Below are 8,878 nucleotides of genomic sequence, written 5' to 3'. Positions count from 1 at the left end.
GTGAATGCATACTGTACTGAAAGGGATGAAGCCGGCCCATTTAGATACCGTGATTGGCAAACCATATGGATAGGCGTGCATACCAAACTATATCAAGCTTTCTCTTTGCTAGTTATCTGGATGCCTCTAGTACCAGTCAATATATAGTGGAGTAGGGCCCAGACTCTATGGAGGAATGTCACTGTCTAAAAAATGGCATCAACTTGGAAGGTGTTATCGTGAACTCTACCTGTACTATCTGATGATGAACGGAGAGCTTACTCCGAATCAGTATAGATGCCATAGTCACCTATAGCTGCTCAAATCTCCTCCACTCTACCACTGGAAGATCACTCCCCCCCCAAAAAAGGTGTTGCAAACATGGCAATCAACCTCATAGGGTATCAAAAAGCCAATCCTTCGTCAGTGGATCCTGAAAGTGCACCTAGAAGCATTGACTCTCTAGATGGGCCAAGGCAACTTGCCATGATATGAGTCATAATCTAGCTGCATGGATCATCATGAAAACTAGCCCTGTGAGGTCCCTGTGGATACTACCCCCAGTTATGTGTAGGACTGCACTATCTCCATCGGCTCACCTCAATAAGTGAAGCTATGTCTATGAAGAAATACACATGAGGTGTTGAAGATCATAGCCTTGATTTTCCCAAGGTTGTTTGCCATGTCTCTCTCTCTATAGAACACCTCTAGGGCCTCCAAATGTCTCTTTAGTCCCTTTGTTGAAGAATATGATATGAGGACCATGTCGTCTGCATATAGTAGTATCTTTGTCATGGGTCGACCAAAAGTGATCTCTCGCCTCTGAGACGGTCTATAAAAGATGTGACCTCATTAATGTAGAGACCAAAGAGAGTTTGTAAGTGAGGCGATATATCTACTTCATCCCAATCATACCCAATCTGATAGACCTCCTGGGGCGCAAACTCCCTCTAATGGAATCGTAAAGGCTCGTCACTCCCCAAATCATGATCGTTGGAATCTGCATCTCCTGCATCCTTCTCACCAAATGAGATCATGGAACGGTGTTGAAGGCCATCCAAAATTTTTAAAAAGCAAGCATAGACTTTTTGACATCTCGACCTCACCTCCTTAATGATAGCTCTCAAGGTGAAGATGTGGTCTAGGGTGTGCCTACCCTAGTGCCCACTACCCATGAGCCTTTATGTGGCCTCTCTAGTATCAATCCATAAATCTTGGCCAAAGTGCAGCCAATCATAAGAGGTGATAGTTCCCAATGTCCATGGGGTCTCCTGCTTTGTGTATCAATACAATGGTGGTGCTGCTCCCAGCAAATGGGAAGCCATGACAGATTGCATGGTTGAAATCCATGCTAGACTCGGTGCCAAGGCCTCTTGCCCCTCAGCGAACTGCTCAGACTGTAGCCCCTCATGAGAGCCTCATGAGCCATGATCCTATGCACTCTAGTTATGGAGACAATGGAGTGCATCATGTATGACAAGTAGTGGGCCTACCACTATTAACTAGAAAAGAAATCAATGCATGAGGCTAGATGCTAGGCATGGCGATGCTCGAGGGCCATGGAGGAAAAGGGAATGTGAGGGAAGAAGCGTTAACATAGGTGGGGAAAAGGGATTAAGAGGGGTGGGAATGAAGAGGGGGCTATGGCACAAGGGGGAAGGAAGAGGGGGAAGAGGAGCATGTACATGATGGGAGGTGGAATGTAGAGATGGAGACATCAAGGGAAGAGAATCATGCTTTATTGGAAAGGAAGGATGGGGGGAGAAATCAAAGTACTAGCTAGGTGGCTTTAAAAGAATGAGCGTGTTACATCAAGGAATAGCCCCCTCCTTTTATAGCCAAGAGAGAGGGTCTCTCCTAATAAATGCATCCTCCCACATGCATGGTGTGTGTGGAAAAGTCTCCCATGTGGGCTAGGTGGATACGCACTCTCAATTGTGTGCAACAACCCTTTGCCTCATTTTTCCACATAAATCAAACCCCATATCCCAAGTCTAAGATACTCCCTTGGTCTCTTCCCAATTTTATAATACGTTCAAACATCTATGAGGATAAGTGGAGGGTTGGCACAAGGAGTCTTGCCACCTCATCCTACTTTCCCCATTATTTAACTTGCATTCTTGGACTATCTATACCCCCCCGCACATGGGCCTATCCTATATGGAGGGAATAATCCAATATAATATCCATCTCCACCTATTTTATATTACTTCTCCCATGGTCCTTGGTCCATGTCTCACTAAATGCAGGCATGGGACCGCCTAGGTGGAGGGGTGGCACATGGAGGAACCATGCCACCTTAACATTTTATAATATAACTACCATGGATTATGTACAACACACCTTATGGGTCCTCTTATGTGGAAGAGTGGCACATGATCATGCCCTGCCACCTGAACCTTGGGCCCTATGCACACCATATTTTATTATAATATTGCCTCACATACAAGCACCTCGGGGGGGTCACTCATCATATGTAACTATATCATGTGAGTTCAACAAAAGGATATTTTTTATTTCTAAAATTTACAGAAATAAATATACATAAGGGACTATTTAAAATAGTTCTAAAAAAAATTTACAGATTTGTATAGAAAAGGGGTACATTTTATTAATGAAAAATTTACAGATAAGGTATTTTAGAAATAGGCCTTGAACACACGTGATATAGAGGGTTTATACATAGTGGCCCCCTCGAGACAAGCACACACACATATTTATGCCTTTTACCTTGGTCAAATTTATCCATAACAGTTCCCCCCCCAGGCAGGGAATGCACAGTATTTCCATGCCTGGGACCATCACGAACAAAGAAGGGCTTGAGATAATGCTTGTTGATCACCTTCTTGCCATATGGCTCATGCAGCTCCTGTACTTGTACAAACCCATTGCTACATTCCTTGATGACTTTGTATGGACCAGTCCATAGTGGAAGGAACTTTTTATCCATCTGGTGGTCCAATCTATTATCAAAGCATAGCACATCCCCTCAACAAAGTGTCTTTCCCATCCCTTGCGAATCTTAGCATCCATGCGGGCCTTTTGTCGGTTCTTTTGGATCTTTGTTTGATGGAGTGCAAGGCGTCAGGTTTCATCTAGCTTCTCAAGTTGTACCAACCTGGCCTCTACATGTTTATCTTCTGTCATCCTCTATTCTTGTGCTAATCTCAAGGCCGAAATCTCTATCTCTAGTGGTAAAACTGCCTTAGTACCGTACACCAACTCAAAAGGAGTGTGACCTATAAACGTTTTATGGGTGATGTTGTAAGCCCACATAGCTTCAGTGACCTTATGATCCCACTGGCTCCTATTTCCCGTGGCCATTTTCCCCATGGTTTTACAAAGGAGGCCATTGGTCTGCTCCATTTGTCCCATGGATGCTAGATAATAGATGCTAGAAGTGCGATGATCAATACCCATGCGATCCATGAGCAACTCCACTGCTTCATTTATGAATGGACTCCCATGGTCAGATACTATTTCCATAGGTGTCCCAAACCTTGTGCAGATACATTCAAATATGAAATTTGAAACTGCCTTACCATTTGCAGCAGGGAGGGCGATAGCTTTGGCCCACTTAGTGACATACTGAGTGGCTACCAGAAGATACTTCTTTTTTCGAGCAGTCATGGGTAGGGGCCCAACAAAATCTATTCCCCACTTCTGAAACAGATGGATGGACATCATTGGGTGATGTTGCCTAGGATGCAAATCCTTCCTACCAAAGAATTGGCATGGTTCACAAGTTTTGCAATACATAGTGACATCCTTGAACAAGGTCGGCCAGTAGTACCCAGCATAACCTCTTAGCTGTATAGTCACCGGCATAATGGCCTCCACAAAATCCATCATGATAATGCTTCAATACCTTAGGTACTCCATCTGCATCAATGGTCCGTCTTAGTACCCCATCCATGCCTTGACGGTACAACACCCCATCAAAGAGAGTGTAGCATCTATTATCTTTGCGGATCTTCTGTCTCTCATAGCTAGTACTTTTTGGAGGAAAGGAGAAAGCGGTCAGAAATCTATAGATACCACCATACGATGGATCCCCAACTTCTATGGCCACTACAAGGGTTACATCGAGGCACTCCTCTAAATCAATCAAAGCATTCTTCAAGTTGAAACAACCCCTCTTTACAATTTTGAAAGAAAAATCATATTCTTGTAGAACTGCCAACCATTTGGCCAACCGGCCCATGGGATTTGGTGATTGAAGAACCTGCTTTGCAAGACCATTGCTACAGATTATAATGAAGGACTTTCTAGCCACATAATGCTTAAATTTCTCAATGTAGAACACCAAAGACAAGGCATGTTTGTTAGCCTCAGAGTAGCGTTGTTTAGTTTCGAGCAATTGTCGAGAAGCAAGGAGCTACTACATAAGACTTGCAGATAAGGTGGTACCCAAGAACTAGTTCTAAGGTGAGATCTAGCTAGTCTACTAATTATATCAAGCAAGTTTGTGGCCACCCATTATTTTGTAACTCCTAATTTTGCATTTTATTGTAAGCATGACGTATCTTAGTCTAAGGTGCAAAATTAGAGCTCACGAGTGGTCTTGAATCAATGGATTAATGATGTTAATATATAATTGCAAGTTGCAAAGGGGGGCTACAGATAAGTGAGGTACCTATACATATTTGTATGTGAGGATCAAGTTTTTATAAGGTGGATTTTTCCCAAGTTTTAATTGTTCTCTAGGGGTTCACTATAAAAAACCCTCCATAAAGCTTGCATTCAAGGGGTAATATTATAATACATACCTATCTACATATAGATAATAGGATCCTTTCTTGTCGTAAAATCTTTTTTGCAATTTTGTGAATTGGAAAACCCCTCATCTATGTAGAATTCTTATGGAATTTGTCTTGGACACGATGTATACAATCTTGAGGAGATAAAATAAATACTCACCAAATATTATTAATTTATGTGAATGTGCATTTAAGTTTAAAATTGTAGCGTGTACACTTTAGAATAGAGTCAAAAAATATATAGAACATATAAATTCTTAAATCTAGGGATATTTTATATACATGTTTGATCAAAGGTATTATATGCAATTTTAAATAGTGAACCCATTTAAGATTTTGCATGTCGAATCAATCCTAAAGTTCCATACTTTTTGGGTGAAGCCTCACGAAACTATTATAATTAATACACCTTTGAAGTTTATCCTTTTTTTACATTTGTCTACCAATGTTTAGCACATGTGGGCATGAAAACTATCAGTACGACATGCGGGCGGGTTTTCTGTCAGTAGAGGTGTCAGTATATACCGACACTAAAGAGTGTCAATATATACTGACCCTAACAGATAGTGTCAGTATAGACCAATACTAATTATTGTCGGTATATACCGACACTAACAGAAGAAGTTTTACCAGTGGTGGTATATACTGATACTTGTAAAAATTTTCCATACCAATGGAATTACAAAACATTGTTTGCAATAAGACCCGAAATAATCTTTTGCTACAAGTTTTATCATTTGAAAGATAAAAAATATAAGATTATGTATATCAAGCTTGAAAAGGAAAGCATCCAACGACTATGAATGATTCCTATAATGGTGGCGACCTCTGTTTTTCTCTCTTCCTCTCTTTTCTCTCTTTCTTCTACTCTCTCTTCTCTTCCTCTTTCTTCTAGGTCTCTTCTTGCTGTCTCTTTCTCTCTTCCTCTTTCTCTCTTTCTTCTCTTCCTCTTTCTCTCTTTTCCTATCTTTTCTCTCTTCCTCTCTTTTCTCTTCCTCTCTTTTCCTCTCTTCTTCTTTCTTCTAGTTCTCTTTCTCTCTTCTTCTTTCTTTTAGTTATCTTCCTCTCTTCTTCTTTCTTGTAGTTCTTCCTCTCATTTCTCTCTTTTTCTTTCTCCTTCTCTTTTTTTACTCTTTTCTCTCTTTCTCCTCCTCTTTTCTCTCTTTCTTCTACTCTTTTCCTCTCTTTTCTATGTTCCTCTCTTTTCCTCTCTTCCTCTGTTTTTTCTTTCTTCTACTCCTTTTTCTCTTTGTCCTACTCTTTTCCTCTCTTTCCCTCTCTTCCTGAGACTTCATCTCTTTTCCTCTCTTCTTCTTCTTTCCTCTCTTTTCCTCTCTCTCTAACTCTCTTTTCCTCTCTTCTTCTTCTTTCCTCTCTTTTCCTCTCTCTCTAACTCTCTTTTCCTCTTTTCTTCTTTCTTCTAGTACTCTTTTCCACACTTTTTGCTCTCTCTTTCTCTCTTTCTCTCTTTTCCTCTCTTCTTCTTTCTTCTAGTACTCTTTTCCACACTTTTTCCTCTCTCTTTCTCTCTTTCTCTCTTTTCCTCTCTTCTTCTTTCTTCTAGTACTCTCTTCTGCACTTTTTCCTCTCTTTTCCTTTGTCTTTCTCTCTCTCTCTTTTCCTCTGTTTTCCTCTCTTCTTCTTTCTTCTTCCTTATTTCTTCTAGCATCCTTTCCCACATTTTCGTACTCTTTTTGCATTTTGTGTATTCTTTCAACTTTTATGCATTCTTTTCCGCATTTTCGCACTCTTTCTTGCATTTCCGGATTCTTTTCGCATTTCCGCATTCTTTTTTGCATTTTTGCATTCTTTTGGCACTTCCACACTCTTTCCTGGACTTTTGCACTCTTTTTGAATTTCTACATTCGTTTTTGCATTTCCACATTGTTTTTCGTATTTTTCACATTTTCTTGCATTTTCGCACTCCATTCCGTATTTCCACACATTTTTGCATTCTTTCCACATTTCCGCACTCATTCTTGCACTTCCACAGCCTCTTTCCTATTTCCACATTCTTTTCGCATCTCTGCACTCTTTCCCACATTTTCGCACTCTTTTTACATTTTCTCATTCTTTTTCGCATTTTCGCATTGTTTTTGGTATTTTCGCATTTCTACACGCTTTTTTGTATTTTTGCATTCTTTGCTATATTTTCGCATTCTTTTTCTATCTCTCTCTTCTCCTCTTCTCTCTTCAACTCTCCACTACCCTTTTCTGCATTTTTTTTCTTCTCCTCTTCTCTTTGCTTATCTCCCCTCTCTTCTGTGTTCCTCTCTTCTTAGTTTTGCATTAATTAGCCTTTTCACATTTCTATAGTTTTATTTATTAGCTTCCTTTTTTTTTGTTTGGGCTTGTTTTTTATTTATTTAGCATGGATTCACAGTGCACGTCTCCTACCTCAGAGAGGTCTAGGAGCCCTAGGGGAGGCCATGGCCTCATGAGTCCTTAGGATTTCATCTACTACTGGAGCATCAGCATTGCCTACCATGTCACCTATCACATTTAGTCAAGCATCGTGACCAGGGGCACAATGTCCTATATCTAGGAAGACTAAGAAGGGTAGTTATTGGGGTGGCACTGCAGCCCCACATATGTGAATGAGACCTTGCTCTTGCTTCCCTCTCCACCCCTCCCTCCACCACCCCTAGCTACACCACTCACCCTAGCAAGACTAAGAGGGGTTCTTGTTGTGGTGGAAGTGAAGATATAGATGAGTCTACACATTCCCGCCTCCTAGGTGGATCCTCCACGCCACTATACATCCCCACTCCTACCTCACGCACTCCATGGATACCAGAGCACATCAACCCTGAGGACGTTTCATATAGTTTGAATCAACTAAGAGAGATCCTTAAGGATAAGAAGGGAAAGCAAGTGATTGCTCATGAGTCATCTACTATTTGTATATTTTCCCAAGAATATCTTCCAAGACTGGCATAATCAAAGCGATGCAACGAAGTAGACTCTGATAGAGAAGCTCAAGGAAATTTTCCAAACCCCATGGGATACGAATTTAAATCTGATTACATGAAATATCACATGAGCTTATGTCTTCGACATTGTAGGTCAGAGATAAGAGATAGAATCAAGTTAGAATAGAGTAGGCCTTCGTGTAGGGCACACAAACATGATTGGAAGTTTGCAAAGAAAGAGTTCATAGACATGCCAAAGAAGTTTGATAATCAGAAGAGGGCAACGGTGAGACAACTGGACACCATAGGTACTTCGCACCTCAGGAGTGGCGGAAGGCCAGACTATGAGCCATGGGTGGTAAGTATATTTCTCTTATTATTTATTGTTCTATTTGTTTTATTACACATATATGGCACTTCATCTAACTCTCTTAATTTGGGTCCATAAGAATCTATGATTGGATGTCCTTCTATAGACACGGAGTACAGGTTCGCACAACAAGTTAGGGGATACTGCTTTCCAATAGCTAGAGCATCAGGGGTACGAGATCAATTGGAAGATGGTGGCTACTTGGCATGTTAGTCTACTCCAATCATCGTTGTTCTCAAGCATGTTTGATCATACTATTGATTTTACAATCAAGCTATAATCTCATTTTTTAAATTGTTTCATTCTTAGGGTGGCCATGTGGAAACCCCAGGCAACATAAAGGAGGAGGAGTTTGTAGGTGGAGACCCGAGGGAGAGAGAGGAGGTCAAGGTCTCAAGTGCAGGCAGAGAGGCCAAGGGATCAGGCAGAGAAAGGAGTACTTAAAAATCATAAAGGGGGTACTTCACACTTTAGAAAGACAAGTAAACATAAAGACTATAAAAGAATGCTTACAAGTTTGGGGGAAACAATTTTGTAAAGCAAATTATAACCTAGAAAATTTTAGGAAACATTAAAAGCTTGAAATTTTTACTTTTTAAAAAATACTTAAAAAAATTTTATGTGTGTAATACAAAAAAGTTGAATGAGTGTGTGAAACAAAGAAATGGCGAAGGAGACTAAGTTGGTAGTCTATAAAAGAAGAGCCGTGAGAGGTCGCCAAGTTGCTGATCAGGAAGAACACGAGGAGCCAGAGTGTAATATAAGGTCACAGCAAGTACAAGGTCTCTAAATAGAGATGATAGATAGAGGGGCGGTGGTGGCAGTTCAACAAAAATAGCGGTGACCAGGGTGTGAGT

The sequence above is a fragment of the Dipteris shenzhenensis genome, chromosome 19, assembly GCF_047967505.1.
Source record: "Dipteris shenzhenensis isolate YYH24624 ecotype China chromosome 19, Dip_SZ_1.0, whole genome shotgun sequence".
Taxonomy (NCBI): Eukaryota; Viridiplantae; Streptophyta; class Polypodiopsida; order Gleicheniales; family Dipteridaceae; genus Dipteris; species Dipteris shenzhenensis.
This window is presented reverse-complemented; position numbering follows the sequence as displayed.